Source organism: Equus caballus, chromosome 5, assembly GCF_041296265.1.
Source record: "Equus caballus isolate H_3958 breed thoroughbred chromosome 5, TB-T2T, whole genome shotgun sequence".
Lineage (NCBI taxonomy): Eukaryota > Metazoa > Chordata > Mammalia > Perissodactyla > Equidae > Equus > Equus caballus.
In genome coordinates this window covers 45746748-45754214 of record NC_091688.1, presented here as the reverse complement: position 1 = coordinate 45754214, position 7467 = coordinate 45746748, and positions in this window count along the sequence as shown.

The window sequence follows — 7467 nt, the reverse complement described above, 5'->3', positions numbered from 1 at the left end:
TGTCTCTATGCCTCAAAGAACTTGCCAGTGGTAAATAACAGGAGTAAAATAGGGGCTATCTTTAGTCTCTCCTAATTTCTATCATTAAGGTATAAAATTAACATTAGTATAATTATTATTGTAGTTGTTAATAACAGCAGCAGCCATCTCCTGCACACTTTATTATGTTTAGGCACTGTAATAAGTGCTTTACTTTCATTAATCTTCACAATAACCCATGAGATAAGTATTATTATAAGTATTATAATGGACAAAACTGAGGGTCACACAAGTTAAAGAAACTTGTTTCAAGATACATGGTCATCAGTGGCAAAGCCAGAATTTAAGCCTTCATCATCTAATTCCAAAACCACAATAGTAAAATGCCTCTAAGAATATTATTATTATTAATAAATCTCTTTCATTTAACACTTTTAATTTCTCAAAAGGCTCTCATCTACACAGTTTGGTGCTGAAGATAATGTCTGTGGGATATAATGGAGAGGTATTGTGATCAATGCATAGAGTAGGCAGTGAAGCAGTCTGCCGCAGCATAAAAATAACACAAAGTCCCTGTGGCCATGGCCATCCGTTAAGGTCATAACCAGGACCATACTTGCAGTTAGAACTTAAAAATTATTCACATAAGCACTTTGAGTTAGACATAGATGACAGCCCTGCAGGTCTCCCACACACTCAGGCTTCTCCTAGCTGCAGCAGGAATGCCAATTAGAGAATTATGACACGAGTTCTGGCCGATTCCAACACTCCTCTTTCAGCAAGTTTATTCTTTTTCTCCTCTCCAGCTGACAGAGCTACTTTAAAAAAAGAAATCATTTCTGCAAACATTTGAAGCAGCTCATCCCTCTGGCTTCTAGCAGAATAGGACTCTGTCAGAATAATCTAGAAACTTGTTTTCCAATGTTTGAATAAAAGTTCCTAAGTTTTTTAGGGCTGTTATAGCATTAGATTTGGCCAAAAATATAAATATAAATGTAGGCTTTGACTCATCCAAAACAGCATATTTTGAATACTGCAGTTTTATTATTTTATATTTATTTATGGGCCTTTAAAAAATGTTAATATGATTTAGAGCACTAATAAGGTTCACTGCATAATTAAGTTTGGCAGCTTTCTTCCTAAGATCAGCACACAATAAAATGTCACAGTAAGCCTCTGTTTCAGCAGTTCTCAATATTTTTGGTCTCAGGAACCCTTTACATTAAAAAATTATTGAGGATCCCAAGGAGTTTTTGATTCTATGGGTTACAGCTATTGATATTTACCATACTAAAAATTAAAACTGAGATTTTAACAATTTATTAATTCATTTAAAAATAAACCCATTATATGTTAAGATAGATAACATGTTTTAGGGAAAACAACTATATTCTCCAAAATAAAAAATTAGTAAGAGGATGGCATTGTTCTGTATTTTTGCAAATGTTTTAAATATTTAGCTTAATGGAAGACATCTGGATTCTCTCTCGTATTAGCTTCTGCACTCAATTTGTCATGATAGGCTGTTTTAAAAGGTTGAAATATTTGAAGAAAATCTAGCCTCACACAGATATGTAATTAGAAAAGGAAGGAATCTTTTAATAGCCTTTTCAAATAATTGTGGATACTCTTCTTTGATACTACACCAAAACTCAACAAGTAGTAGTTTCTAAAAAGTTAGTTACAACGTGAAATCTGAAAGCATATCAATGAACTTTTCATACTCTTTTACATTGAAATCCATTAGTCAGGGGATTGCCCAGTGGAGCAATGGTTAAGTTCACACATTCTACTTTAGCGGCCCAGGGTTCACTGGTTTGGATCCCAGGTGCAGACCTACGCACCGCTTATCAAGCCATGCTATGGCATGCATCCTGCATATAAAATAGAGGAAGATGGGCACAGATGTTAGCTCAGGGCCAATCTTCCTCAACAAAAAGAGGAGGATTGGAGGCAGATGTTAGCTCAGGGCTAACCGTCCTCAAAAAAAATAATAAAGTAATAATAAAATAAATAAATAAAATCCATTAGTCTATCTTGCACTTTGGATAGATCTTTTATCCATGCTTATCTTGTAACACCATGCATTGTTCATTTGAAAAATATTGAGTCACTGAATTATGCAGATTTTCCAAATGTTAGCGCATTTCATTGAATAATATCAAAATATTACATTTATGAATATGATCTCATTAGAAAATCTCTAAGTATTGGGGAGCTGTCAAGTTCACAATAGCAGATACAATTTTTCCAAAATTCCTTTGTCTGTTTGAAAGCCCAGATTTTATCATTGGCAACAAATCTGGTCAGTTATTTTCCTTGAAGCAATAGGCTCATTTTGTTCATTTTTGAGAAAATGTCTACCGTATACCCATGTCTCAATATCCACTGTTTGTCAGTTGTTCTTTCAAGTAAAAATGGCACTCCTTGACCAAAAAAGTGGTTAGTTCAGCTCACAATTCAAACTATTGCACAAATTCTTTTCCACCAGACAACCATCATACTTCGGCATACAGTGGAAGTGTTTATGTGTACTTACTTCATCACCCAGAATATCAAGAACACATGTACTCAGGGGCTGACATTCAATAAAATAATTTTTCCTCCTTCATCGAGAACACTCAAGTGAGACTGGCCTCTATTTCCTTCCTTCTTTCTCTCTCTCTCTCTCTCTCTCCCTCCCTACTTCCTTCTTGGTCTTCCTCCTTCTCTCTTTCTCATTCTTTCTTTCCTTTTCTTCTTTCTTTCCTTCCTTCTTTCTTTACTTGTTGCTTTCTTTCCCCCTCCTTCCCCTCCTCCCTTCCTTCCTCTTTCTTTCTGCAAGTGCCTGGCAGTGAAGAATACAATGACTAGGAGTAGTATAGCTTGGTGCCACTCCTTAATTTGTGCTAAGGGACTAATAGTTTTACCTACCATTGCTTTTGCACCATCAATGTAATATCAACATAGGAAAAAAATGGCATATCATGTCTAAAAATTTTTGAAAATAGTTTTAACCTTACAACTCCCATAAAGGGTCTCAGGGACCGTTGTTCTATTTACTGCTTGGTTCAAAAGTATTTTGCTGGGGCTGGCCTGGTGGTGTAATGGTTAGGTTTGCAAGCTCCGCTTTGATGGCCCAGGGTTCGTGGGTTCAGATCCTGGTCATGGACCTACACACCGCTCATCAAGCCATGCTGTGGCGATATCCCACATACAAAACAGAGGAAGATTGGCACAGGTGTTAGTTCAGGGACAATCTTCCTCACACTCACACAAAAAGCATTTTGCTTAAGAAATCACATACTAACTCATTTTTGGTTGTTTCATCAGAATAAGTCACTTTTAAAATCTTTTCTAATAGTTGGAATCTTTTATTTAAAAAGCCACTTTTTTGATATATAAGAATATTGTTTTAAGCATCTCTCTGACTCTGCTTCCATTGTCACATCTTTCTCTGACCCTCTCTTCTACCTCCTTTATCCACTTTCAAGAACCCTTGTGATTGCACTGGGCCCACCTGCTACCTTTTCTTTTTTTAAACTATGAAAATTTTGTTCTTATTTTTTCCAGTTTTATTGAGATATAATTGACATATAACATTGTATTAGTTTAAGGTGTGTACAATATAATGGTTTGATACATGTATATGTTGTTCAGTGATTACCACAATAAGGTTAGTTAACACCTATCACCTCACAAAGTTACATTTCTTTCCTTGTAATGAGAACTTTTAAGATCTACTCTCTTAGCAACTTTCAAATATACACCACAGCAGTGTTAACTGTAGTCACCAATACTTTTGCTATCTTAAGGTCAGCTGATTAGTAACCTTAATTCCCCTTTGCCATCTAACATGACATATTCACAGGTTCCAAGGACCCCAGTCCTAATGTGGACATCTTTCGGGAGGGAGGTGTTATTCTGCCTACCACAGTGAGCTCCACCCTTGAGTCACCATCTCAAAGAGAGTCAGGCATCATAGCCCAAAGGCCATACTATGAGACCTTCATGTGCTCTGTAATTTCCCAGTCCCTGTTCTTTGTGACTCTCCAAAATGGTTTGTAATAAAATTCTTAAAATGAAAAAGGCCTGGGAAGAGTGATAAATTGAGGACACAGTATTCCAATCCAGAGCTAGACTCGCAAGAGATTGAGCCCAAGAGTGTGTAGCATCAGGGGAGAAAAAGGCAGCCTGAGTCCCTGAAGCCTGAGCTCAGAGAGAGGACCCCAGGGTGCAGGTGGGGGTGGCATAGATGCCCTCACAAAATACAGTGACATTTAGAACATATAATGTCCTCTAACACAGAACTGTCAGCTGCCTGGGTTCCAGTCTGTAGAAAAGAGAAAAACAACATTCCAACAATACTTCTAGCACAGGGGTTACCTTATGTGTGTGTTTCTACCATCTCCCCTAGGTTTAAGTCTTTTTCAGGTTGCAATAGTAGTAGGTGCTTAACTAATGTTACCACTCTGTGCCAGGGTTTAATTTCCATCTTTACAAAGAAATTGCAAAGTAGCTAACAATATCTCCATTGGACAGATGGGGACACTGACGTCCAGGGAGTCAGGCCAGACAACTGGTGAGGGGGTAAAGCTCAGATTGAGACCCTGGTTGCTTTGGGTTCAAAGTCGGTGTCTTTTCATGACATCACACTGCCTCCCCCATGAAATCGCTGTGCCTGCTACTTGATCACATATTGTTCTCTTGTGAGACTACCATATTACTATGTGTTCTTCACCATTATAAGTTTTGTGACTGCTCAATATTCCAAGGACTGAAGCCATCATTATCTAATCAATTGTGTTCCCACTGCTGAAATTTTTATGATCATAAATAAAGCTATGATGAATACAAGAAAAATTGTTTTAATGGTATTATCCACAAGGGAGTGAATCCAGAAAGAAAAATTATGAAATTTAAGATATGCTTTAAGGTGATTTTCACATTGATTAAAATCATTAACTCATCTTAACAAAACAAATATTTGTCCCACAACAATTTAACAACACCCACAAAACTGAATAATTCGAGCTCTTGTATGTCTGTAAGTCATTTCTAGAATTGAATTATTCATCAGATAAGATTTAAAATGAAGCAACATAAACACTCTGTTGTCCAGGCCTTTAAAAAGAACGGTAAACTGCTCTTCTACTGCTCATATTCATCCTATGGACACAAAATACAATGGTGAATTTTTAAATAAGACATTTTCTTTATTTATGGCTACTGTCAAGCATATATAAGAAAATAAGAGCTGGCAAAAATTAGATCAGATGTGGCTCAGTCAACTCAGCATTTTATCTAATGAAGATGATCCTAAAGATCGATTCCTAAGAAAACATGCTAGTTGTCCTTGATAGAATAGATCTTAAAATGTTCAAGACGTAGGGGCCGGCCCCGTGGTTAAGTTCCCACGCTCTGCTTCAGCAGCCCAGGGTTCAGATCCTGGGCACAGACACGGCGCCGCTCATTAGGCCATGTTGAGGCAGCGTCCCACATGCCACAACTAGAAGGACCCGCAACTAAAATATACAACTATGTACTGGGGGGATTTGGGGAGAAAAAAAAGCAGGAAAAAAAAAAGAATATTGGCAATAGTCAGGTGCCAATCTTTAAAAAAAAAAAAAAAGTTCAAGAGGTAGCACAAAATACCACCACCCCTCCTTTTTGTTTAATAAAAGCTGTTTATCTTATTGCTCATTCCTTAATCTGAAGAAAAGAACTGCTTATGGACAGTGGATGAAACACAAGTGTTTACCTTGTACAAACCCTTCTAAAATGACAATAAAGGCACATGCCTTCAGTAATGAATAGAATGAGAGAGAAGATAACAGCAATAAAATTTGGAAAGTTGGATAACAAGTATCTATTTTAGCAGACTTGACATCTTATCACACAGATTTCAGGCCTCATTATACCTTTTCCTTTTTTTAGTTAAAAAAAAATTACATGAGGGGCCGACCTGGTGGTGTAGTGGTTAAGTCTGTGTGCTCCGCTTCAGAGGCCCAGCGTTTACTGGCTGGATTCCAGGCACAAACCCACACACCAGTCCTCAAGTCAAGGAAGATTGGCACAGATGTTAACTCAGGGCCAATCTTCCTCACACACACACACATAAAATTACATGTATATTTGCTAATTGTGAAAAACTCAATACTCTGGGTATAAGCTGGACAGTATAGAGTTTTGAACAGTGTTCTTTTCTTGCTATGACTGAAGTTTGCATCTGCTTCTCTTTTGTAACCCAGATCACACTGACTCTTAGTTAAGCTTGTGGTCCTTTACCTAAGAATTGCTCCTACATCAGATGTTCCCCATCCTGCACCAACTAAACTAAGCATAGGATTCTATACATCTGCCCACTTTAAATGTTACCTGTTGGGGATGGTGCTTTAGGTATCTTGGATACTAATCCTTTCAAATATAAACACACACACACCTAAACACACCCACATGTGTCTTCTGGACTGTGGCTGTCTTTCCTCTGTTTATGGTGCTTTTGTATAAAGAGGCTTTTAATTTTAATGTAGTAAAATTAATTGATCTTTTTCTTTAAAGTTTGTGCTCTTTGTGGTTGGTTTATGAACAGCTTCCTCATCTTGAATTCAAATTTTTAAGGTTTATTTCTTTTTTTTTCTCATTCAGGTCTTAATTCTTTTTGCCTTAAAATGCATCAGATAGCTTTCTTTCAGTTAGTATTTGCCTGCTGTATCTTTTCCTATACTTTTACTTTGAAATATTATTTATTTTTTTAAATAAAAATTTTATATATTACATGTATCTGTTGCAAACAGTATATACTGTTTTTTAATATAATAAGTAAATATGTTTTTAAACTAGTGAGTTTAATCCATTTATCCTGATTATCATGACTACTGATATATTTGGGTTTTCCATCACCTTATTTTTTTGTTTTTTAGACTTCTTTGCCATGCCTCTTCCCCCTCACTTCCTGCCCTCTTTCTGATTACTGGGTTTTCTTTATTCCCTCTTTCTCCTTATTTAGTTTCAAACTTTTAAAATTTGTTATTTCCACTTTTAAAAATTGTTACCCTTAATAATTTATTATGCATACTTAACTTACCAAGTCCAAAATTATGGTGCTTTATGGTTTTTGAATTTTACGTTTTGCCTAGGGAGGCTATTATGAAGAGTAAAAATAGTTTTATTTTCTTGTAGTACTTTTATAATTTTTTTTGTGAGGAAGATTAGCCCTGAGCTAACATCCATGCCCATCTTCCTCCACTTTATATGTGGGACGCCTACCACAGCATGGCTTGCCAAGCGGTGCCATGTTCACAGCCGGGATCCAAACCAGCGAACCCTGGGCTGCTGAAGCAGAACATGCGCACTTAACTGCTGTGCCACTGGGCCGGCCCCAGCACTTTTATAATTTTTATTTGTACATTTTGATTGTTAATTCATCTACAATTCTTTCTGTATAGGGTCTCGAGGAGGAAATCTACCTTTATTTTCCAAACAGATAGCTAATGGTCTCAACACCTC